At 46.8% G+C, this 27,535-nt stretch overlaps 1 protein-coding gene across 2 annotated transcripts in view; it reads right to left on the bottom strand.

Moving 5' to 3' along the window:
* The window catches only part of LOC106751103 (lachesin), a 366,970-nt gene that overhangs the window by 334,963 nt on the left and 4,472 nt on the right, over nucleotides 1-27,535 (bottom strand). Inside the window, exon 1 of one of the 2 annotated variants that reach the window (XM_014631888.1) lies at nucleotides 22,939-23,797. The exons of the other annotated variant lie outside the window; for it this stretch is intronic. The gene's annotated coding sequence lies outside the window, so the exon portion shown is untranslated. Of the gene's footprint in view, nucleotides 1-22,938; nucleotides 23,798-27,535 lie in introns of those variants that run through there. 2 annotated transcript variants of the gene reach the window in all.

Raw genomic sequence — 27,535 nt, 5'->3', positions numbered from 1 at the left:
CCCGGGGACAGCGCTCGCGCATTTAACATGAATATTGATAAGAAGCCGGGAGAGAGCTCGCGGAATATTCATCTCTCGATGCAGCTCGCGGAATCGGCGAGAAGCCCCGACACGTACATATTTTATTTTCCGCATCGCGCGCGTCCTTTCGAGCGATCGGCGTTTCCCCTTAGATACGTTTTATCACATCGGCCGTTTTCACGCCGCCTCCCTTCCGCGAGGAAACGGCGCGATCAACGCGAAGTGTCGATTTTACGGCCGAACACGTTGTATTAGCGCACAATAACGCGAAGCTGACGGTGTTGTTCCTCGCGCTCGGAGCTTAAGTGTCCCGTTGGTCCGTGGTGTGCGGTTGCAACCCTCGGGTTCGCGATGTGTGCGTGAGAAACTCCCCGGAAATCTGATCTCCCTTCTCGACACGTAAAACGATCCCGGGCGTACGCGGGACACGACACTGTGATAATCCGCCCGGGCGCAAATCGAATCGCTGATAAATTTGATCCGCCGGCGCATAAAAATTTCACACGTGAAATCTTCCCGCCGGGCGAATTAGTCACGGCTCGAGCCCGCTGATAACGTCGGAAAAACGTACGACGCGTAATTCCCCGATTATCGACTGGGAAACGGTCACGCCTAACTTCCGCCGTTACCTTCGACCCCGCCGGACGGAGGATTCGAGGGCCGTGGATTTTTACGAATGAAATCAAAGAAAACCCGCCGGCTCCGACGACTACTCCGCGCACGGAAGTTTTCGTTAATGAAAAACCGATGGGGGAAATCAATCGAGCAGACCGTAGATAAAAGAAAACGACTCCGGCAGGAGTCGCGTATAACTTCCCCCGGCGAAGCTGTGTATCTTCATTCGACCTGCCGCGGCCCAGTTTCCCCCTTCCCCCTCTTGTACGAGGCGCGAGTTGAAAAAAGCGCGCGGCTGAAGTGTCGCCGGCGCGCGCGAATAATAACGTCCATTGTTGCTCAACCGCATGCGGCCGCATACGCGCGTGCACCGCACGCATCGTCGGAGTGTCTGTCGCGACGTTATAGGAATCACGGCGGGGCGGCGATCCCGCGGCGTTTTCAATTGCATTTGCAACGGGCGTGACGGGCCGTACGGCAAAGTTGGCGGGCTAAACGCGCGCACGAACTAGGGCAAACCCGGCGTGCTCGCACGGGGGGATGCCGGTGGTCGTAGGCGGGGCCCAGTATCGCCATGTGTGACGTTTTGCAAAATCCGCTCGATTCCATGCGAACGCAGCGAGCGAGCGAGCGCGGCAGAAGCTCTCGCCGGTGCTATCCGCCGGCGATTTATGCTGCACGCGCGCGCCGAAAGCTATCTGCGATCGGTTAACCGCCTGCTTTTCCCTCCGTATGCATACAGCCCGTTGCTGATTGCCGGTACGTATCTACCTACGCAGCTACGTGGCCGCGTACAGCGCGCGTACCGTGCGTGTACGAGCCCGGCCGGGTATTTAATGCGCGACCCATGGTGTATTTGCGCGCTCGATTACGCGAATTGATTGGAGCGCCGATAACAAATGTTTAGCGAAATTTTAGCCAATTAACCTGCGCACACCGTCCGGCAACTCGCGCTACCGCTAGTCCACGTGTAGACGCGCAGTCGCGTGACCGAACGCGCGACACGCCGTGTGCCGACCGTATCTCGGAATTCGAGGGAGGAGCGCACGGTACTTCTTCCTAGGTCGCGAATTCCCCGCTGCGTCGACGACACTCGCAAGCGTTTCTCGCAGAGTCCTTCTCGATCTTACAAAGCCCAAGTTTCTCGGGGAAGTGCGAACGTGTCGCACGAGTCGCCCGAGGAGGAAATTTTCCTACTATGGTGCTATGCTATTATTGATTAATTATGCTACTGTGACGCTCTGAAGGAGAGTTTGCCCATACTTTATGTATACAAGGTATCCCGGCATGAAGAGGATACCTAAATATCTTGGAGGATTAAATACGGAGAGCTTGAAAATAATCGGAAAAAATGACGGTGAAAAATCTTTTTTCGGGAATATGTGAATAGGAAAAGGAAGGATCATTTAACGTAACGTAACTGAGAATTTAGGTCTCCTGGGACTCGAGCGTGAGTTCAGTGGCACTCAACGTGTTGAGTTCCTTCCGCTTGTTTGGGTTATTTTCAATCAACGCTATTTATTAATGAAATTACGGGACAAACTTGGCGGAGGAAAGCCTTTCGCCTTTCCCGATATAGTCGATATGCGTTACCGAAGCTTAAGCGTAATTGAGTTTCGCGGTGAATTCAAGGGTCGCGACATCGATATATCTCGTTTCGCTGACACGCTCGAGTCGCGTTAAGCGAAGGTCGAATTGGAGGGTGCCATTCATTGCTTTCCAATTGTAGGAGGCCGTAACAATCATATATACCACGCGTGTATTACATAACATGTGCGTAGATCGGGTTCGTGTTGTTACGTGCGTGTGTGCATGTGTGTGCATATATATATACGCACGGTGTACATATGCTCCGATGAACGAAGCGGCGAACTAACCATTTGCCGAGCATTTCGTCTTCCGTAAAACGGATGGACGGTACAACAAATATTTCGGTCGTGTCATTTTCCCGAATAAGGACAAGTGGAATGCATGGGACGTTGTAATTCGCGGCTTCGTGATTCGAGGGCTTCTATTATATGTGCATGAGAGAGAGAGGGGGAGTGAGAGAATGCGAAAATTTCCCGTTCGCGAAACCAAATTCCTAATTGGAAACTACATACTCCGAAATATTCAGATCACAAGTCGTGTTATCTATATACGGCCTGACAATGAAATTCCCGGTGTAACATTAGATGAACGTGTTATTCGATCGTCCTTCGCCGACGACTCTATCTGCAAATTGTTTCGCCAAATATAAACGCGCTTTTATTAGCCCGACGATTCAATCGGCAGACTAGCTCGCTCGATAGAGTTGACCGATTAGAAATGTGTCTAATCGGACCGAGTCAAAAGCTAACAGCTAATTAGTATAAGCTGGATTAAATTTTCTCGTTCGTTACTAGTTCGTCACCGGCTGATTATTCACTAGGATGTAGGATCGATTTGTGGCCTAGCCGTTGTCTGTCCATCACACATCAAATATAATGAAATATAAACGGTACTGTCTGTCCTAAAATATGTAATTTAATTACTGTATACCTGCCATTAGCATTTAAGACAGAGGTAGCAGATAAAAGTTGAGTGGCTCCATAAAAACTTAGACAAAGCCGAAACGAGTGTCGCACTGGTATCTGGCAACAATTTACTACCTCGTGGCGAAAAACCGACAGGTTTCAATTTCCGGGAAATTCACAAGATCCGTGTGATTTCATTCTTACGCTCGTCATTATGAAATTCATTCGTCCGAATTCCACGGCGGATGCCGTGTAAATTCCACGATTAACTTTTGCTCACCGCCCGCTCGTATCAGCGTTACTCTCACGCGAAGATCCTCGCGATTCGCGCGGCGCGACAAACTCGAAGACACCGTTCCCGTCGTCTTCGTATTCGCTCGTCCCCGCTAAATTCACTGCGATAGACTCTCGGCTATCCCCGCCGCTTTACAATATTCCACAAGTTACCTAATTAAATTGTAAATTATCGTGCTGCTCGATAAATATCTCGGCAGCTAGCCGGCTGGTGCGCGCGCGCGCGCGCGCGAAGGTTAAATTGAATCTCGTCGCTTTCGACACTACCCTTCGAGCGCTCCGGGGAAACTTATCCGATGTAATAAGCGGATGCCCTACCCACATATCCGCGCCAAAGCGAACCGTGTTGCAGCTGCACAGCCCGTTGTATATTCGCATGCGCTTCATCCTCTCTCTCTCTCTCTCTCTTGCGAGAATTAACGCGAGCCAATAGCGCGACCGCCAGAAGTTTCACATTTCGCAACGCGCCGGAAACGCGGAAATGAGCGACGTGAAACGCCGCGTATGCAAATCGCCGGGTTCATCGTCTCAGGCTCGTCGGCTAAGATGGCATCTCGCGATCGATGCAGGTCGTTACAGCCGCGCGCAGTAGACGCACTCCGGCCCCGCGCGGCCCCGACGCGACCTTCTCTCCAGCGCCGGTATGTTGCACCCTTACCCGCATTCACACCGACTGTCTGCCGGAATTCCACGAGGTGTCCGGGCTTCGTCAGTCAGTCTACTACTCGTTCCACTTATCTCCCTCTGGCTCTCTCAATTTCCGTCTCCCTGCTTCTCTCTCTCTCTCTCTCTCTCTCTTTCTGATTTTCTCTGCAGTTCCGTCTTAAATGCCTACCGCAAGTATCTCTTACGACTCGTTCGCAATTCAACTATCCCGGCCCAACCACCCTGTTTCTCTTCTATTTTTCCTGGCCGCTTCTGTCGTAACATTGCGATTCGTCATTATCGTCCTTCCGCACGACACCCTCGTGCTCTTTTCGCGACCGAAACTGGGGATTCCGGGACTCCATTCCGCGGAAACGTCTCCCTCTCTCGACTTTATGGCCGTCTGTATTGTAAACAGGGTAATCGCAACGCCGTTTCCGCTTTTCCCCGGGTAATACCGGCTCCTCGAGCGTCTTGGAGTATACATGCCAATACGAAAAGTAGGGGGCGCTTTCAATGGCGTGTTACGACGAGCAGTCGCTGCGCTTTAGCTGGCAAATTTTGCGAATGCGATCGACGTCATCTCTTGTGCACTCCTTTGCAAAATGGCTTCAACTCGTTTCTTTTTATCCTATAACGGTAATTCCTTTCGCCTAACCTTAAGTTAACTCATTTATATAGCCATTAGAAAAAGTGAACGTCACATTATTGGCTAGTAACGATGTTAGACACAAATTTATTGACACAAATTTACCTTGTCGGTAAGTAAGGTAATCGCGAAGTTTAATTTCTACTTGGGGCCGATCACATTCTAGAAACGCGCCGAAGAAAACACGCTAAGATTGTTCTGCAAACGAGTTCGCTTATCACAATTAACACCGACTGCAACGTCAAACGACACATTAAACATGACAGAGGCTCAAATTAATGATCTCGAAATCCACTGCGTGACAAATTTTCTCAACTGCATTCTCCACATTTAACAGCCGCTAAATTAAAGATCCTTTCATTTATCGCAGGTGAGAATCTCCTTATCACGCCCAGCGTGCGGGATTGAAGGTATTAAAAAGATCTCGAGAGACAGAGAGAGAGAGAGAGAGAGAGAGAGATCAACGTTCACAGATAGAATAATATTAAGCGTCGGATAGGTCGTTTTGCTTTTTCACTTCCGACGTGCTCGCGTAATTCAAGTCGAATTGGAAGCTCTGGAAATAAAAGCGCGCTTTGCAGCTGCAGCGAACGCGCTCTCTCCCGTGTCTGTGCAACCGCGCGCGGTACTTGGAGTATATATTGGCGTTAGGCAGGAGCCACCTGAGTAATAAAAAGTGCGATCGGATGCATCGGTGCAACACTCAAAATATTCCTTGTTTTTTCTCCCTCCCTTTCTCTCTCTCTCTCTCTCTCTCTCTCTCTCGTTACGAGTATTTTCCCTCTTATCGAATACAGTAGCGGCCGTGAGGCTATCCTCGCCAACAGGCGGGAACCGCCACACCGCCGCTCCGGCCGACGTTCGATGAAATGTTCATAGGCAAATGGAGACTCAATTCCGCCAAAGAATAAAGACCTTCGCAGTCCATAAATTTTATCTAGATTTCAATTTCTGACATCCGCCCGAATGGAACGAATAATTTCGAACGCGCGTTTCGAAGATAACTCTTCGACGGCGACGCTACGATGTATCACATCGGAATCCCGCTCTCACGCGAGGTCCGAGATTCCAGCGCGATCTGCGTTATGTATTAATGAAAATCCAATATGTTCCGCGCCTAGTTCCCATTCGTGACTCTTTTCATCATGGATTTACGCCAGATTAAAGTGCGATTCGCATAACTGTGCGATACTTAAGCTAAGATTCGCCGGGAAGAACTCCTTATTAGGTTCCTTTTCGCTCAGCACGCGAGGGAAAACGCGAATGAGAACAGTGCGCACGTCGACGACGGAAGTTGAGGAAGATTACGACAGGCAACTATATATATATATATATATATATATATATATATACATATATACGTATATGGTGTTGATATCTCGACGTATAATAAAGAGCGTAGACACAGGATTAACTTCTTTTTAAATTGCTAATGTAATCACACTGCTTTGTGTACTTTATATTCTTTAGAGCTCAGCGGGAGATCGTCTCCGGTGTAAAACGCGCAGCAATATTAAAAAGTGTAGAGAGGGTGTCGCAATGCACAGGGACAGGTGTTCAAGAAGTCGGGTGATTCCATCTCTTTCTCTCTATCTCTCTCTCTCTCTCTCTGTTTTTCTCTAGGGCCAACGGGAGAGAACGTAGATTAAACGAGTCCGCGCGAAATCTCCGGTGAGATACTCCCGTTATCGCGTGCGCAACCTTACTAAACCTTCCTAAAATTACGTGAAATCGCCAATGTAGCCGTGATCCACGAGAGACTAAGGACGTAACGCAGGCGGCGATGGCGGCGCGAGTTATCTCATTGCTTCAGCTGCGCGCGCGCGAGCGAGCGTCGGGAGGAAGAAAGAACCCGTTCGCAGGAAGCCGAGAGCACGGGCTAAAAACATTAATGCCACTCGCCTATCTAGAGTCCTTCAGCACGCTACTCGCAGAAAGACGAGCGGAAAGGCGACGCGACGGCTGGGGCGGGGGGAGGGACGCAGAGCAACAAGATAGCAGCGTACGACAGTGGAACCTGAAGTAGTCCTATCGCGCGAAAGAAGTGTCCTGAGATAGAGAACGCCCGCAGGCATACTAGCCTCTCCGCAAAGTGCCACCTAAAACTTTGAATCTCGCATCTCGCGCCTACGAGGCCGCGCCCTTAAATCGCCCGTCTCGGCTTCTTCCTTCTGTATTTCTCTCTCTCTCTCTCTCTCTCATCTTCTTCACTTTCCAGAGCGTTTCTACTCTCACTCACTCTCTCCGTCTTTCAGCATCTCTTCAGTGGCGGTCTTCAAAGTTATATCCAGCCGCGAATTCATAAGCGCCAGGTTACTGCAGCGGTCGCCGGAAACTCACGGCCATAAAGCAGCAGGCACCACGACGGGAATGCTCGCGAAATAGAGAGAAATTTATGCAATTGAGCGTCGTTCGCGAAAGGTCGGACACACCATAGCCGGCCAAAAACGCTTTGGTGATACATGAATATGAAATGTACTCTGGTATGAACATATATGTAGGGGAAAGGAGAGTAAGATGACGAAGTGAGTAAGGAGATTTGCTAATTTTTCTAAGCTAATAACAAATAACGAATCTGTGCCCAACTCATTAGGGGTTTCTAATAATAATAGATAAACTGTTATAGTTTTACTTCAATTCGTCGACGATAGTAGATAATATAATAAAAGAAATGTATTTTGGACACACCTATATATAATTTTGTGATATTTCTTCATAAAAAATTACACAATTATGGTAAATATTTTCACTTTCTCTATAAGACCACAGTATTTAAAATCGTACATATTTCTTCTTGCCCACATATGGCAAGGCGGAGAAATTGACATGTTCTAAAAAAATGAAATTGAACAGAATACTCGTTTATTTATAAATTTCGCAATTTATGCAGATGATAGGCAAGGTTTTGTAGTTGCTCAGAAAAACATTGATCTTTATTTCTACGTTATCTCGAAAATGAAGAAAAATCAGCAAATCTTATCATCTTACTTCCCTACACATCAAGTTTGTTAACGATATTGCGCGTTTATTCGGAAAAAGTGATGCGTTCATGAGTGTTTTCGAGAGAAGGAAGAGGGGAAGTTTCTGTACAAACAAGCGATCTCATCGGTATTTCGATAGTCGCTAGTCAAATTACACGAGAAAGGCACGCGCGCACACGGTATGCAACGGGATACGGTGGTTAGATATAAATAAAAAAAGAAAAATGGAACGCAAATATGAAAAGAGGATACGTCGGCTCTCCTTTGGCCGCGCTCCAGGATTTCTCGCGGACGCGCTTCCACCTCGCGATCTACGCTAAGCTCTCCGCCGTGCTTTTCCGCGCTATGGATTGTACTAGAGCAGACCGTTTGTTTCCGCGTTTATGGAACCTGCTTACTCTGTCTGGTTTCGCTTTACTGCCTCATACTGGGCCATTAGCCGCTGCTTGAGAGAACGTGAGATCCTCGCGGTGGGCGAATGAATTTGCGATGCTCTCGCCTAATATTTCGTAATAATTATTCCTGAAGTGGGGCGATGTCCGACACGACATGTCGGCGTCGAAGTTATATTCCGCCTCGCCTCGGTAAACACCGAGGAATCGCTTCGGGAAATGCTTCGGGCATCTCCTGCGATGCGATATGTAAGCTCGTCACAAGACGAGCGAGAAAATAAACGAAGTAACCAAGTGTCTACGCGAGTCCAAAACGATCTAATGTAAACTATCGATAATAAAACACATTTAGAAAGTATATATATATATAAATATACAGGAAACGTATACAAATATATAAATATGTAACAAATATATGAAAAAATATAAAAAAAAACTACTTTTTTTCTAAATATTTTAAGATTTTTCATTCCTTTAAGGATTGCCTCACGAAAATGTATGTCGTTTATTTCCGTCAAGAACTCGGCAAGTGAAACTGTTTGCTTATATTATAATAGTCCGGTCTGCATGCGTATCAGGCAGAAGAAATATCTCCATGTCAAGTAAAGTACACGATTTTTTGCGCGACGGAACGCTTCAATTAATTTTCACGGAGGAATTACGGGCGAGGCCGGCGCGCGAAAATATATGCACAACGGGATCACAGGAAATTATATTCTACAGTCGTTACCACCTCGGGACTCGGGGCCCTTCCATCATTAAACCCATCAGACGACTCGCACGAACGCTCGCGTGAAGCCGGTCGAAACGCGGCGCGTGGGGCCGCTAAATGTACTCGCGCGAACGTTTCCCTCTCTGTACACGCTCGAGCGCCCGTTCTGTGTCCCGTCATAACCACGTCGAAATTACGCGGTCCTTTTAATGAACGCGAAGGTATTACCCCGCGGCCCCTTTGCCAGCCATCCCCGGGCGGCGGACGAGCTATTTACAAGCGTTTCCACGCTCTCAGGTTCGCGTAATATTTCCGCTATGGAGGAGACCGATGTAAACGCCCGGGACTTTAGAGCGGAGCGTCTGCGAGATTTTTCCTGGCTACGTGCGTGCAAGTTTTTCTAGAAGCACATTAAAATTGGGAATGATTCTTACTCCTTCCGCATGGCTCTTATTGTGAGACTCACTCTCGACGTGTGTTAACCGCGACTGAGCTAAACGTGGAATATTACGCATCCGGGTCATCCTGGGACCTCTCACGTTGAGATTAAATCGGCAACGGCGTTGGTACTTTTTACGTATTAATGAGAAAACTCGTTGCTTTATTCTTTAATGAAATCCCACGGCGAGAAGGCTTGTTGCCTTCGCCGGGTAAGAATATTTTATTCGTCTCTCATGTGTTATTTGCGTTCAAAGTATTCTCTAAAATATTAACTTTGTCAAAGGATTTATATATTCAGATGGTTTATATATATCGCGTACATGAGAGAAACGTAATATTTAACATAAATATGAAATATATAAAAATAAAATTTATATTAATAATTTTTGACACTTATATATAAATGTAAATATTTTTATTTACACTATATATTTATATTATATAACTATATATATTCATATTTATATAAAATATAGATTTAATTGGAGCGCGTACGCGCGCGTATGGATTATGTGTGTGTGTGTGTATGTGTATAACTTTCGTCATTTAATCAATATACGTAAGTATATACAGAAAGAAGGAAATGTTAATTTTATTAATTACCAGCTTCGTTTCGAACGATTTTTTAGCTTGTGCGCAAGAGAAAGATTTACCGGTAACTGTTTCGCGATAAAGCTGCAAACAATTCCATAAATTTCTGCTTGAAAAATCACTATCCCTCATTCGTCAATACGTCGCGGATATTTGTCCTCCCCCTCGGAAATTAAAGGGGCAAGTTGAACCCTGCCGAATTTGCGGGCGCCGCAAACACGAGACCTCGGTTTAACGCGCACACGCACGACCGCGCGCGTACCGCCAGGCCGACGTGTTGGAAAAGCTATTTGCAAGAGCGACGATATTCTTTTGCGCTTTAAGTAGATAATACCTTACATTCTGGAAGCGCAATTGCTCGTTGCGGGCGAGGGTCGAGTGGCGGTCGACAGAGGAACGGAGGGCTGTTGGATGTTGGAAGTAAAGAGGAAAAAGAAAGACGCGCTATGGAACGACGACTGTGTTACCTCGAGCGATAAACTCCGTCGGAGCGATCCTCGGGGAAATAAAGTTCCGGAATGGTAGCGAAGAAGCGTCCCGGCTCCACCTTCGTCGTCGCGGCCAGTCCTCCTCCTTCGCTTGACCTCCGGCAAATCGCGCGAGGAGCGTCAGCCTCGTTGGCTTTCTCTTACATCGCGATTACAAGCGACGTCCGTCCAGGTGTAAGCACGACGAGACTCAACCCTCGTTAGAATCGAGAGAACGGCACGGGGATTTTATTCACGCATGGAGAATCGCGCTGGTGAAGCAGGATGAATTTGTAGCGACGTGTGCCGTTGTCGCGTTATTGATGGAAAACCGAAGAGAGGAAGAGGGGAGAGAGAAAGGGGGGGAGAGAAGAGTGAGACGGAGGAAAAGAGAAAGATACATTAACCCTTGAGCACTGCCTTGCTTTCCAGTGCTTCTGCTAAAAGTGCCGAAGGAATTTTTGAAAATGAAGGTATGAAAGCAAGACGCGAAAGGCGTAATACAAGAGCTGTATTATTATTTCTCTTAATAATAAACATCCCGCGTAGAAATTTCTCATGATTTTCCCGATCACCGCTCTGAAACTTACCGACGTACAAGTACATCTTCACGTAGAATTCTGAGAAGCGTTCGAGACATTTTACGCTTGACTTATTAGCAGTGCGAACGTTAAAATTATATAACTTTAACATGTTTCGAATGTCTAGTACACAGTCAAGAAAATGTCCTTTCCTTTAAAGCAAAGTTTATCCTCTTCTCCTCTTCAATACATCCTTACACGCGGCTTTCGCATAATTAAAAGAGCTTCGAACTAAAGAAGAGAAAACGATTCTCTTGTAAAACTAGACGAAAGAAGGAACGTCGATATTTATTTAGAACCGTAACAACCGTAGCGCCTTACACCAAAGAAAGATATCGAGAGGACTCAAAGAGACAATTGCGTGAATTTTAATTAAGCCTCGATGAAGTGTGTCATTCCAAATGAGGAATTGTCACGATTAAAAGCGACTCCCGGATCTCAGTTTCACCGATCCTTTCTTTGTGCGTCCGCGGGAAGTAAGGAAAAGTTAATAACGACTAAAAATTAATTAGAATCTTACGCTCCGAGAGCATCAATTCAGTTTATCAAAGGTTTTTTAATGAATCCGAAAGACGCAGTCTCTGCTTCCACGTGATATTGAGCTACGTGTACAAGTTGAAAGCTTCCAAAATTACACGCGAACGTAGTTCCATTTAAGCGCGGAAATAACACGGTCAAACATTCTGTTATTTTTTGAGCCGATTTTAGCGGCTCCAAATACACGAACGTCGTAGTCAGGACTGTAAAAGAGATTTCGCCGAACGCCCGAGTGCGAAGGTGGTCTAACAAATTTTCGATATCTTCATAATTGGGGGGGATTACGAGGCGGAGGATCAATCCCGATCAATCCGAGGGAGATTTCCGGGCTCATTGGCGTTATTCCTTTATAGCTTCATCTCCGTCATATTCACCGAGGCGGAAAGAATCCCGAGGAACCAATGCTCTGTCTTAGAAACTGTAGAGGTTTGACCCTTCCCTCCTTCTTTCCCCGCGTTCTTTTCCGGCTCCCTTCGCGATGCAAAATGGAACTCGGATGAAAAGTCACGGAGCCGTGGAAAATGCGATTCACCGGGGAGATTCGTCGCGTTGATTCCTCGAGGAGAGAGGAGGATACCTGCGGCAACGAGCGCGAATCCAGGGCCTGGATGCGAAAATTAGGCGGGTATGCCTTTTTGGATATCGGATTTCCAGGCGAACCGTGTAATCGCGCGAGACGCGTCGATATTTCGACAAATATTCCACTTTGTGTCTCATTAGAAGAGCGAGACAATAGGGACGCCGCGTCCGCGGGGGTAAATTTGTATACTAAGCCCATAATGACCATCAGGTAATCGTTCCCAATGGTAATACGCGTTAATATATTATCAATAGTAATAATACTAATGATAACTTGAAACTAGTGCCATGACGCGTGCGAGTTCCCGTTAATGTCTCTTCCAATCTAGGAGAAAATATGAGTTTTGTTTGTACGTTATACGCTGACCTTTACTCCATTTATATCGTTGAGGGATTTGAAGAATACGCTCGTGTCTGAATTTTTGTCCTTTATGTCTGCTTTAAGGAGATCCAAATGCTACTTTCTAGTCAATAACTATTTTATTAAAAGTGTTCAAAACGACTAAAAGAATAATTTTGCATATATACATAATACTAATTTAATATTTTGACATATATAAATACATGCTTATTAATATAAAGGAAATATCATATCGTGTGACATTGTTAATCACATATCTTTGCTTGTAGTCAACATTATACCAAGAAGTATGGGAGTAACCTTTTCCCTTGGTAATCAAATAAATATTACTTGAACGATAACACTTTTTCTCAGCGTGCGCAAGTACAAGTTAACTTTTACGGATACGACGAGCGCGGCCATCTCATTCGCGCGTGGCGTTCACTCGCGCATATATTATTCCGGCACCAAGATACGTATATTTTCGGTTCCGCTCGTGAAAATTACAACGGTGCCGTCGATGCACCCACGGAATCCCGCTGTTCGTTATTTCCGTCGCTTATCCAGACACGGTTGTTTGTAACCGGCGCTGCTTAATGAATATCTCGTACCAAAGCGGACGCGACGGAAGCGGCGCGCGCTGCGTTAATTACTACGCATCGGATTAATATTCCGCATTTATGGCGCCGCGAGAAATCGGCGGCTGCTTCCTTTCCCGCATGAACGCGTGCGTGCACACGCGTCCTCTCGCCCGCGCGATTTCGGTGCGGGTTCGGTTAAAACGCGACTCATTACGCGACTCCAGCAACGCTAAGCTCGTATATCAAGCCGAGAGGGGCCACTTGTATATAATTCACCCGAAGCGCGCGCGCGCGACCGACCCCCGATGTTGCTCTCGGGGTCGCTACGCTTTTACAGCATGTAATAAAAACAAAATGACCCCCGCGACCAGAGGTCACGATACCCCCGGCATTTGCATAAGGCGTCGAGAGGCCAAACGAGAGCCGCCGCTTCCGGCGCGCTGTGAATAAATCTTCTCGTGATTTATGCGCCCCTGATGATATGTCCTTGAACGGACGTAGGAGCAGGACACACTCGTGAAAGGTGAATCCACTCGAGAGGATTCCGTCTGCTTATCGGCGCACTTGCCCTGGGAATACCTTATGCCGTGTATCCTTATCAATCACTGTCCCCCACTGCGTATTACCGGGACGCGGACGCATTATCCTTACTTATGTGGCCTGTGATCCGCCTGGGATCTCCCGACGGCCAGACGAATTTGAAAATTTGTGAGGGGGACTGTGACGGAGATAAGGAGGTGGAGGAAATGACCGGGGACGGAGAAAGAGAGAGAGAGAGAGAGAGAGATGCGAAAGGACTGTGGAAAGAAAAGGGGACGACGGCGCGAGGAAATTCAGCCGCAATTACGACGTCGATCGGAGAGTGTCGGTTTCGCCGGAAAAATATCGGCGGCGCGGCAGGAGGGGTTGTTATCGAGGTACCCGATAACGTTCGGAGTCCTCGTCCTGAGTTACGGGAGTATCTAGCCGCGCGCGCCAAGTTCTCCGCAAAGTTTGCGTATTCAAGTATACGCAGTCGCGGTACTTTCTCAAAGAGAGATTATGCAAATTTTACAATAATTATCAGGCGGATTATCCCCGTATCCTCCTCGACGATGCAACTTCAGGGGGACCCTGGCTCGCCCTCTTCGACGGGGTATCTTTAATATTTCAACGGAGCCTCGAATTTTTACCGTCATCTCGGAGTCATCTCCGGAATCGCGGCGGGCGTGCGAGGGAGCCGCTAATATCCGAAGCGGATAACGGTCGTCCTCGGTGGGCCGTTGCGCGACCCTTGTTTAGGGTCCGAGATGGGACTGGATTTAAAGTCAGAGAAGTGTGAAAGAATAGATAGAGAGGAGACGAGGGAATTCATACGTATTATATACCCCACCTGGGGAAGAGAGTGTGTCAGGCGGAAAGATATGTGCGATAAGGAAGACAAACGACGAACGATAAAACGGCGGATGGCTTCCCGGGAGTCACCGTATACCGGAGGGGGGGGGAGGGGGGAAGAGCTGATCGTTATTAATGAGCGAAGTGCGTCGTTACAGGCTTATTATCCAGCCGTTCTAATTAAATTGGATTAGTGCAATGAAGCGTACTATGAAATTCTCGGTAAATGGTCCCACCTCGACCCTGCTCGCTACGCCCTACGTTATTCGCCCCGACGACGACGACGATGTCGTCGCCGTCACTAGCGACACGCGACGTCGACAACCGCGATAACATCCTTTGACGAATTCGATTACGCGCGGTTATAACGTCAGACTCCATGTGGTACATCCGATTAATTTATCAGTGTGCTCGTCTCTTCGGCGGATATTGTTATTAAAAGTGTCGTTGCCCGTGCCATTAATGTCACCTTGTGTGGGAACGCGAGATACACGATGATGTATCGAGGCATTCGCGCAAACGTGTACAGATGCACACGTCACAGCCCGCTTTGAACAACTGGAAATCATCCCCAATTATGGAATCACCAACTTCCGATTGCTCCCCTTTTCCCTTCTCTCTAATCGCACCCTTGGAGTTTCCGTAACTTTCACGATCGACCGGTTTAAGTCACCGTCAAAACGCCAAACTGTTCGGTCGATTCGCTTATTAATCTGATATCGAGCGCGAGGAGAGGCGGAGACGATATTCCGCGATGGAAGACTTCCGGAGTGTTACTGTGGAACTCGCGATTTGGAACTCGATTCGAAGCGTTAAAGAGACCGGGTCAATTTGAGGTTCTACCCGACAGTCGAAATTTTGATTCCTCAACCTTACTCCTCAACCCTTTAAACTTTTATTGCACATTGGTGCATCGATGCATTTGAAAAATGCAGTAAATTGTTTTAAAGCGTCCTCAATATTGTTTACAAAAATCGATTTTACTCGTTATTCTACATAAAAAAAATATTAAGCTGAGGTTATCGAAAAATAAATACTTTATGAAATATTTCATATTTCATATATTATACTGAAAATTATCACGATAAAATGTAAAATCGAATCTTTGGAAATGTGTACGTATCTTGGTATGAATAAATATGTTATAAATGGTATAATAAATATATTAGTATCCACTGAATAAATATTTTTTCATTTTTTAAATAATATATATTTCTTCCCCTCTTTCTCTCTCTCTCTCTCTCTCTCTCTCTGTTTCTTTTTTATGTAGAATTAAAAGTTCAAAAGGGAATTTAACAAGTATAGCATCGTCAAAACTAGTATTTAATTAATCTACATACCATCTAGGCAGGCGTAAGCTATCTTTAAGAACTTTACAGTTAGAACATCCTAATACTCCAATTGCACGTCAAAACTATTACGCCACCCCGAATATGTCGCATATCGAGTTAACGAACAATCGAAAGAATACGGCTGACTGTCGATCGAGTCTTCGCATATAGATGAAACGTGCCTGGCGCAACACGATGCGACCGAGGGACGCGATCATCGATCGAGAGACGGCCGGGCGTTGAGATTTAATTAGGACGTCGTCGTCGTCTCTCTCGCTGACGAGTCGGCAAATCGCTGCCTTTCCACCATTCCGACTTCCATCCACCTTTAATTATTCAGACAGACTATAACTCACGTTTTAAACATACCGGGAGTGGTAATTGGTGCGAAACTAATGTAAAGTTTGGATCGTCGTCGTCGTTATCGTCGTCAGTGGTGACGGCGGCGGCGACGGCGTTTTCGGCGACGCGCATGTGGGTCGTCGCACGCGATACGCAACAACGAACGATCGAGCGGGTACACGCGACGTCGAGACGCCGAGACGCTCGTTAACAGCATCGACAGGAAGCAGACGGAACGAGAATCGCCAGAGAGAGAGAGAGAGAGTAAGAGATGTTTTCTTGTTAAGGTCGCGACAATGACCGCGGGGAGGGTAAGAGAAAGATGAACGGAGAGAGAGAGAAAGAGAGAGAGGGACGCCGGGATTAAATCTTGTGAAAAGCGACGCAGTGCCGCGTTTATCCGTGTAACTTTTGCTTTTAATTAAGCTCAGGAAGTTAGTCGGCGTTTTGCGCGCGCCGTCGGTACCCAACGCCGACGTATTAACATCTCCGTGCTCGTCGAGACGAGCCCGACGCGGCCAACGCGAGAGCAGTTAATTAATATCCGCGATTTCAGGCGGCAGGCTTAATACGCCGCGGCGTTACTCGGCGATTTTCGAAACGCGATTAACCGCTGTTGTTTCCGTGACGGCCGAGAGAGAGAGAGAGAGAGTACCGGGAAACGAGGAAAACTGCCTCCGTTTTTCCGTCCGGCTCGGCGAATTAGCCGAATCTAAAATAGGTCGGTATAATACGATTATCCGCGGTAACAACGAATGTTAAGCGAGCGCCGTCAAGCTGACAAAGCGTTGTATATTTGGCGTTGAATTCGTACAATGACTATAATAGCCCGGCAATGTCATTAAGCGATTCGTCGGTGCATCGGTCGTTAACACCGCGCGGACGATTCAGCATGACCAATTTATCTCGATTTAGCCGCGACAGTAACGCACCATTTTTACACACAAAACGGTCCATTTAATCCTACACGGCCCTCTCCATCGCCAATGGTAACGTTAATCAATCTAATCAAAGTTATAATAAATACTGATACATCGCTGAACATCCCGCTCGCCGCATTTCCTCGCGAATCACGCGGATGAATGTGAAACTATTAAGTGCTGTAGTACAAATTATGCACGGTTACGGTTGATAATAATAACGGATGTATAACGTCCTTGTGAAACGTTTCGTCGAACATCGGTCGCGAATCGCTCAACCCGAAGATATGTACGAGCTATGCCAGAATCTGCAATTTTAATTTCAGTGGCACTTAAATCCCTCTTGGTGGTCACCCGAAATTCCGCGTTTCTCTTCTTTCAACATTATTTGCAAAATATGATTTATAAGTATTCTTTACGTACCGAACAATATTGGTGAATAATATTTAGAGAGCGTCCTAGAAAGATCGTACGTCCTCAACATGACAATTTCTTTGGGACATTATAAGACAAAAGTTCAAGTAAGAAAATGAGATGAGGTTATAATAACTTTTATAAGCGATTAAAATTGCAAACGTCAAACATGTTTTCTCAGCATATTTGATGTTATTTCACAGTTATGCGAGACATTGAGGTGTGCGACTGAAAACGAGTGAAAGGACATTTTGCTCGTAACAGCGTGAATAGCTATTTTTCGCGATAGTTATATCGCGAGATTACAGCGCAAATTACACCGCGTCCTGATTGACACGAGACCCAGAATCATCGTGGTAATTGCAAAAACATCCTTAACGCACGCGCGATATCCCCTCGCCTCTCCGCTCGCCCATTCCCGCCGTAATAACGCACGGACGTGCATCATCAATTTCAATCTCGGGGCACATCTTTCGACGTTCTTAACTCATAACTTCTCGTGACGGAGTTTTCATGTTCACCGCATATCGTGCCCTCATGAAAGACCCAGGATTATCCCCGCGCCCTCCCTCTCTCCGGTGCGACCCCTCCCGCAGCTCCTCCCGCTTTACAAGCGGAAAACATCCCGTTGTACCACGTTAAATCGCTTGTAGCGCGAGTAAAACGCGCGTTAGCCGCGCGTGCCTGTGAGCAAACACGTAGGGTGACTGCAATTAAGACTTCGAACTCGGCTAGCCGACGTTAATGGATATCTAATTTGCTCTCATTCGACTTGTGGCACGAAGGTGAGAAAGGATCGTGCAGAGCGAACGGAGACAAAGGGACCCGCAGGACGGGACGGAAGAGAATCGTGGGAAAGGAGAGGTGGAAAAGACGTGGAACGCGACATATAGGAGGAAGAGGAGAGAGAGAGAGAGAGAGAGAGACGTTCATTGTCTTGTCGCGAGAGAGTCAACTTCGGTAGGAATGACAGGTCGATATCGCGGGCAAAAACGTAAGACGGCGGCGGATAAGATGCGGGTATAGACAGGACCTTCTTGTCTGCGCGCGTCCTCGGGCGAGTGTAGCTTGCGCAACTACGCAAAGTATACCGTATTATGTAAAAGCAAAGTGGAGAAACAGCGTGTAAGTACCGGTAACGGAAATTGGAAACTCCTAAGTGCACGGCGCGGAGATTACGCAAGAGAGATAGACAGCTTGATTTCGATGACAGCGGCTGTGTAAACAATTTCCGTCGGGCGTATCGGTCGAGATTATATGTACATACGTGCCCGCTTGCGCGCGCGCACGCGTGAGAGAGAGAGCGAGATACACAGGACATTATTTTCATATATTAAATTGCTCCCCCGTTAAATGCGTGCGAACGAGCGAGCGAGGGAGCGCGCATACCACGTGCGTTTGCTCTTGTAATACCGCTGTCAATATCAAAAATATATATTGAAATATAATAGCGAGAAATGCATACGCGAACGCACGGAACAAAGTAAACATTTAATTTCCACGGTAAATATTTTCCATAAGTTCCAAAACGATGTAATCATGGAAGATGATAAACTAAATAATATACTCCGTAAATGATACAATATATATATATATATATATATATATATAAAATATATATAATTAACTTATTTACACACACACACGCAAAGGATATGTGCGCAAGATACAACTGATGCATGTAAACATATTGATTGCCGGAAAAATGATATCGATCGCAGGATGTTCGTTATAGCGAAGAGGAGAGCGATAGTTTAAGTTGTTTCGCAGCTTAAAACGATCAGACGTAGAACGTATGTAGAATGCTGCGTAAAAATATTGAAAAATCCCGTATAAACGTAACGTAATACACGAGGGCACCGAAGATTTACGGATTATGAGAAAAGACGATCTTCTCAAGTAGACACACTGTAGCGCTTGATATTGACTAACAGTGGGTCTCGAGTAAAGAGACAGGGTACATCCAGCTTGAGCAGTAGACAGAGAGAGAGAGAGAGAGTATGTGTGTGTGTGAGTGTGTGTATAAAAGGGAGAGGGAAAAGAGAGAGAAGAGCGAAGAGAGAGGAGGAGAAGAAGAAGAGAGGAGATCACTCGTCGACACACCATCGTACGTAATTTCCTGGCGGCGTTGCCATGCCCAGGAGAGTAAAACGCCGAGGGGGTGGAAAACTGGGGCGGCTCGTAAAATTAACGTAACTACATCGAAGCCTCGAGCCCTCAGCCACGCGAGCTACGTGTGTCTACTCTATGATCAATGGCGCATCACACGCCGGTACGAAAGCTCTCACTCCGCTCGTACGGTCGGAATTTATAGTGACCCGACTCGACCGAGTACAGCCGGAAACTCCACAATCGTGACAGATAGTACAATAAATTAAATTAAGAACAAACCGCGTCTCACAAAGGACGATGCAGTGAAGTTGAGCGGTTGAGAGGAGCGAGCTGCTTGCATGGTGCGCGCGTTTCGCGCCACTCGTGCAACCGGATTTTCGACAGGGGTTTCGAGAGTCGATGCGACGCTCTCTCCGAAGTCTTACAATGGCTGGCACCAAATAGCGCGAGAGGAATCGCGATGGTAGCGGCACGATAGACACTCGGATTCAAACTTGACGAGAGCGTGTTCGACTCTGTTCAAGATCCGCCGAAGGTTGTGCATTTTTGCTCGTCAATGGACTCCCTAAACCGGAATCAGTGTGTTATCGTGTTGAAAAACAGTGAAAATTCAGTTCACTGGTTTTGTAAGTACAGTACCGCAATCAGTAAAATCTCGCTGAGAAGATTTAGTTAACAGCAGCCAATGGAATATTACAGACGGTGCAGTGAAATTTTACTTTCACTAGCCGAAATCAATGAGGTGTGAGATTGTAAGAGAACTTAGGTGGGAGTGTTTTCACTGAAAATCAGTGAGCGTTCGATGATATCGGTGGAATATATTTTACCGATTTGATCAGAAACATTATCACTGATTCGCTTTAACAAGTTGACCACCAAAATTTATGTTCGCGTGACGCTTCGCACGACGCTTCGTATTATTAAATATATTCTTTTAATAACTATAATAAAATTTTTCCTTATTAAATAAAATGCCTTGGTGATGCGATAGCTAACGTGTTAAGGGAGTAACTTTTCATAACTTGGTTATTGACACTTTAACGGCCGCGCTCACTTCGGAGAAAATGTCCAACTGCCGCCGACAGATTTCGAGAGATTCAGACGGCGTCTAAATCTTTAGACAAACACCTTCCTTATATACAAATGGTTTTCATAATATCACAAATGTGAACTATGATTATCGAAAAATATTACTTTACAAGTTGATAGTCGCTGGCAAAAATGAAGTCGCGTATACGTGACAGTGGTCAAAGCGTTAAGGCGCATTTTAAATTTTCAAGGTCCGGTTCCTTTCGATCTAATAAGAGTCACGTGTCAAACTCTCTGTTGCACGACATATCGAATTTCCGCGTTTCGATTCCAGTTACGATTTCGTTATTTTATATAAATAGGACAAAGCATACGCGCGTTACACGTCTAATTTATGAAAATGTTGGGGGGGGGGAGAATATTGTATCTGACGTGTAATTTATTAAATCATTCAATTTATTCCGAAAAGATAAACGACAACTGGAATATCAGATGAAAACGGGGAATTTCCGCGTGTGGAAATTGCGCCGAAAAACAAATGATATACATACGTGTTACATCGCGGGCAACGCTGTTTGCGGTTTTGTTATGGACAAAGCGTCCCTGTCGTGGGGAAGGAATAATAAGTAATAATTAGCCGGGAACTAATAAACGCAAGCGAGTGGCCGCTTATCTCGTCGCGTTATTCGCGCGCGCGCATCGGCTTAATAACAGTAAAATCAACGCAACACCGGGGAAACATTAAGACCTTAACCACGCGAACGATGCCTGGGCGATGATCAATGGCACGTCACGCGCCGTGTTGGAGGCTTATCCACTCGTATAGTCAGGATTTATAGCGATCTAAGTGGCCTTGGGTTCCGAGAAATGAACGAGCTTTTCGCACAATTCATGCCATGTACAATTTGCGTAACTCGCTTAATTAGATACACGTCGTGCTCCGAGGTGATACGATTGTAGAATACGTTTCAACACTAGTTAAGAGAGAGAGAGAGAGACAGAGAGACAGAGAGCGAAAAATTTCACGGAGAAACCGACGCCGGATGCGTTAGTTATACTAACAATAGTCGTAGATAATGATTTTGCGGGGTTTCTGTAATCCGCGAGTGCTAATACAAGAGATTAACGCACACGATTCACAATGAATTTCGCGATAGAACAACAAGCGGGCTCGATCCCGGAAGCCTTGATAATACGATGCGCGCCGCGCGCATCGGCAGAAAGCTTTGTAATTCGCCCATATTCGCGGATGTGCGCGGGGAATTTAGGGTTTCGCGTTTCGTTGATCGAGTTTATAGCGAGCCGGAATTAGACGGGAATTCCCCTCGAGATTTTAATCGTGACAAATCGCCGTTCGCCGAGCGGCCGAGACGAGACGACGGTCGAGGGCCTTTCGACAATCCGAGTCGAGAAATGGCAGGGACAATTGCTTTCCATTAAATAACCGCGGCTCGCGAGACACTCGCTGCAATTACGGATCCGTTGCGGAATGTGCCCCGTGGCGAAATAGTTTCACGACGAAATCGCGAGCGACAAAATTGGCTCCCACCCGCACGCCGTTCGGCGACGATCACTTACGGCTTAAAGTAGAACCGGAGTTGACAGCCTCGCTTGTGCTGATTAAAGATTGATGCCCGATGAGGCGGGTATTTTTATCATTTCCTTACGCTCCGCCGCGGTCCCTATCCGACGATTTGCGATTTTTACTTGCCTTGGGTGCGCGTAAAGAAGGAGTGTGTAGCGGTAGTTTAGAAACTTGTGCGACACACTTCTTTCGTTACATTATGCATGAACATCTCGTCGCGTTCTATATCTCTTCACTTGAAATTGATGCGTTTGTAACGATTGATGTATGCGAATGATCGAATGACGGTGCGATTTCGAACGAAATCGTCTCTTCCGCACGGGAGAATACAATAACCTATCCGCGGAGCACTTGAGAACCGCGGCCATTACATCTACGAACATACCCGTGATCGATCCGAAGATTCGATTTTTTTCTATAAACATTATGCTAAGTAGCAAGTATAGCTTCATAATTCGTCATTCATCATTCCGGAACCGTCGAGCCTCCGTCACTCTTGTTACAGCAGAAGCGACTTTAAGTTGATCGAAAGAACAGCGAGTGAAAATGGAAAATGGCAATAATCCGGGGAAACTCTGTGCGCACAGAAGTGACCTGCTGATCCGCCAAATCTAACCGAGAAGACACACACTCGATAAGACCGTACATGACCAAGACACACATAACTGACCTACAATCCTCCCTATTTACTCGAACGATGCTATTGAAAATCGTTCGACGCGCATTGTTCCAGGCGATTCTACGACAATCGATTCAGCCGAGGACTCTACCGAGAGGAGGAACGATCCCCATCGATTTCGCGCTCCTTCGGCGCGACATCGGCGCTACACCGACCCGACGATTCGCGCGGCCGGGAGGAGACGGCGAGCAAACGCGGCGGCGAGACAGAATTGCAGCGATTCAAGACTCACTTGCAGCGCGGGAATGTGGTGGTACACGGCTGGCCCTCCGCGAGATCACCTCCTCGCGTCACGGCGAGGGATGCCTTCGGATGCGGTACGACCGGGGCTGGTCGCGGCACAACACACACGCGCGTGTCGGTGCCGATCGCGCGACACCGAATCGCCGACTCAATCGGAGGGCTGCAATCGGGGACACATGATGCCCCTCGTCGCACCTGGGGATCCTCCGGGTCTGTGGAACGCGCGGGTGTAAGCTCGCACGAGTCACACGGCGGCGAATAAGACCACTCTCGGCGCGCGGCTAGTCAGCCCGCACTCGAACGCGATCCGCCGATTGATACGCGCGCGACGGACCTCTGCGATGACGTACCGATCGGAGCCGCGGGCTCGCACTGGCGATGAAACTCGACGCTCGAACGGTCACTACGCCCGACCACGCACTGACATGTCACACTGCAAGGCTCCCACCTGCCTGCGTCCTCGCAGGTTGCGTTGGCGTGCACTCGAGGTTAATCACACTATTCCGCACAGTCCGCCACCTCCTGCTGCCCGCCGAGCAGAAAGAGAGAGAGAGAGTTTCGTTTCTCTCGCGCGGTCGAAAGTGTGTCACTCGAGGAAGTGGCCGCGCGATCGAACGTCACCACCGCGTAGTCGCGTACTCCGAGGAAGCGCGTTCCCGGTTACCGATTCGCGCGGACGCCCTTCCTTCCTTGGGATCGGCGAGGGGCGCGCGATTACCGACGGGCGCACCGAGAGCGAGCGAGAGGAGGGCGATCGCCCGAGGCAGTGAAAATCTTTCTACGCGCGCGTTATCCACGCGTGTACGTGACGCGCGTGCCTCTGTGTATGTGTGTATATATGTGTATGTGTGTGTGTGTGTATGTGTGTATGTGTTTGTGTGTACACACGTATGTGCGTGTGTGAGTGAGTGTGTGTGCACGTAGAAAGACGCGCGCGCGCGTGTATATCAATTTTTCGCGCTCGCAGAACGCACACGCGAGAGGGCACGGCCGACACGCATCAGCCCTAGGAGAGACCCTTAGGCCGGATCCGCGGAGTTTCCTTTCACCTCGATTTTCGGTCCCTCGCCACCCCCACGTTGCACAGGCGCGAACCGCTTTCAGAATTTCCGAGGGTCGGGCGACGGCGCACGCGGGAGGGAGCGCTACCGCCGGGGTGGGAGCACCGGAGGACACGGCGGCAGGGGGGGGGGAGGGGGTACTACTCTCCGAGTACCCGGGTGTGAGTAGATCGCGGAACGCAAGGTGGCGGGCTCTGCCTACGGTGGAAGAGGGTAGACTCCCGCGGCACACGAGCGGTTACACCGGCATGACTAGACCACCACCGCCGAGCTACACCAGCCAGCGCCGCAGCACCGGCGTGGGAAGTAGGGTGTCTCGGAGCTCGTGGTGACGGTGATATCCTGATTGTGATAGCGCCGTCGCCGCCGCCGCTGCTGCTGCTTGCTGCTGCTGGGTGGTACGGGCGTGGAGGGGATGATAAGAGGGGATGAAGGGGTGAGGTGGAGGGGGAGGTGGCGCAGGCGTTTTGGTGCACCGACGCATTGATCCCTGGAATTCGTGGGGACGGCGACGAGGGTCGAGCGTGTGTCCACCCTGCGCGAAGGAAAGAGAGAAAAAGCGGACGGAGCGCCACGGTAGGCGGGTGGGCAGGGGAAGGGGCGAGAACGTCGACCGCTCTCCTCGTAGCCGATGTCCACACCTGCAGGACGCGGACGAGGCTACGAGGCCGTGACTTGGTACCGGAGGCGAGATGCGATCGACCATCGTCGATCACTTGTCTGACTCGTAGATCCGTCGAAAAGAGAGAGAGAGAGAGGGAGGGAGAGGAAGTTGATAATATTCGAGGAGTGATAATATTCGAAGTGGTATTCGTAGATTAAAGGAACCTGTCGAGAGAGAAGGGGGGAGAGGAGGAGAGGTTAGATATCTCATCATGCAAAGGATTTACCTAGGTGGTTGGAGTGTAATTATATTCTCCATGATGTGATAGAGATGGAGATAGAGGTCTAGAATATGAATATTCTTCTCACGCATGTTTTGCTACGGGGGATACTTTAACAAACAAAATAGTATCGTTGGCAAATAAAATTGTTGACATATATCTGTTAAATTGTTGCCGGGCGAAGTATAAAATTAAAATTACATGTAATCAATACGCGTCGCGCAGTGAATAATTTCGCGTGTGTTTGTGATCGATTCAAATTATCGCCCTTATTAATATTTACGAAATGTGACCACAGAAGTGTTTGGATTTGTCCGTATCCATTAATTTTATGTGGAAAAAAAAACGCTAAATTTCAGTGAGTGATGCCGCTATTGATATTTTATCCTGCATTTTAAACATTAGATTTCGAACGTTTTATATTAAAATTGAGGTATCATGGTACGGAAGATAAACAACGTAATTCATAAGGAAATAATAGGCGACGCAACGTAATATTATTCACAACGCACAATGTATGTCGGGATAAATATATATGTACACACCACACACCATTCGCTCGTGTATAACCCACACATTTGCCGGCAAATAAAAAGGGTATCTCGTCTCGGCTGGCCGCGATTACTCGTTAATAAAAGAACAGGGGGAAAGATGGAATAAGAAAAGGGCGAGTCTCGAGTAAGAAAAGAGAGTTAAAGCTGCCCGAGTGAGCCTTCACCGAGATTCTATCGATTTTATAATTTCCCTCTCGTATCTGGAGATTCTTTTGTTCTATTTCGTCGCAAAAATTGTCAGTTAATCAGGCTGCTGCGAGCCGAGTTATCGAAATCTATTTAATCATCTGAATATTTATTTTTAGACTTGCTGCTCTGTATTCTTGGGCTTGCAAGGATTTTACAATACGCCACGACTCTCTCTCTCTCTCTCTCTCTCTCTCTCTTTCTTTCTTCCAATAATTAACGTAAAACTGAGGAATACTTGAAATTAAAAGAGACGACACTTCTATCACTTAAAGTCGCGATCTTTTTACTTGAAAATATAAGTATTACCGTCCTAAATCAGAATATATTCTGCCATTCCCAAAGAATAAAAGTGAAATATTTTTATTCAGTTTCAATAAATTAGTCTCTCTTTCTCTCTCTCTCTCTCTGCCATTTCCATAATGTTTCACATAAAGTTGGAATGACACATACGTGAATTATTAACACACAAATCTTTTCAAGCTTCTATCGGTTATGCTGGTCAAAGGGTCGATAAGAAAAATTAAGTTACAGCCAATGTTTTCTCTTTCGCGCTCACTTCAGCTTTTATCATACACTTTTAAGTGGGAGCAAAAGCTCAGCGGCGAGGGACCCCTTGTGAACGACTTCGATACCTTCCCGACAATTTTTACGATCAACACGATCGTCAAACTCCAAGTCGTGATACCTGAGGTGCCGATACACATAACACAGTTCCCCACTAAAATATTCAGGCACGGTCTGCGTACGGATATGTAACATTGTTGAATAAATAAGGGAGGAAATAAGGAATCCCGATCGGTTCATATCTCCTTTTCATCCCGAATTCTTTTTCGCCAGCGCTCATAACGAGAGAGCCATGCATCCAAAGAACGTAAGATCGGACGATTTACCTCTTTGGAGATTGTTGAGACCTCTTTTGAGACTTTTCGACGGATATCCGAGAAGTGTTGTTCCTCAAGAGATCTGATTGTTCTCGTTAATTTATATAAGCTGCCTAACTTGCGACTTATCATTAACTATTTGCACGATTCTAAAAATATCACCATATCACTGAATTTTTTTCTTCTTTAGATCATCAAATTTAATAAGACGAGTCAGAAATACGTAATTTTTATGATTCGATCCATCTACAGTAAAAAATTGTGATTTGAAAAATTTTTCAGCGCACTCCAATATAACCAGGCAAAAATGAATAGATGAATAGATCTGCTTTTGATGTAAATAGGTTAACAGATTCTTCGTGCGTCACTTGCTAGTGAACTGATTTGTAATTCGTAACGTTATCGAATGTGACGATACTTGAGCTGATCGTGTAATATCTCTCTATCGCGAAGATAGATTTGACAAGTATTTTTACAGGATCTAAATAATATCGTACCAATGTGCGAATTGTGACCTATAAATTGATGCTTAATCGTTCGAATATCAATCTCTTTTCATGATTCGTCGTTATATGCATAGCTATTATATTTAGCGCTTGAGAATAGTTTTGGTTATTGTGTCGCGCACCTTAATTTACTTCCTGAGTGCATTAACATCAGACCTACCGCCCTGTGTAGCACTTTTGGTTATGTATTCTTGCGACCTCTTGCGGTATTCAAACAGTTAAGCAGCAGTAATATGCGGTACATATCTTCCGAGTATATACTGAGAGGACGTGTGGACGATTTATGTACATAGATAGGAAAATAAGTAGAGCAAGAAAAGAGGAATGAACTATTTTGTTTCGCCAAAGTTCGCTACGTGAACTATACGGACTGATATCTTTTATACACGCAAGTACTTTCGAATAATGTTCGTTCTATTGATTTAGAGAAAGGTGATGGAGAAGGAGAGGAAAGGAAGAAAGCGGGAGAAAGAGAAAGAAAGGGAAGGAGGGAGGGAGGGAGGGAGGGAG

This window comes from Dinoponera quadriceps, unplaced genomic scaffold, assembly GCF_001313825.1.
Source record: "Dinoponera quadriceps isolate SergipeBrazil2010 unplaced genomic scaffold, ASM131382v1 scaffold7286, whole genome shotgun sequence".
NCBI classification, from domain to species: Eukaryota; Metazoa; Arthropoda; class Insecta; order Hymenoptera; family Formicidae; genus Dinoponera; species Dinoponera quadriceps.
This window is presented reverse-complemented; position numbering and strand designations above follow the sequence as displayed.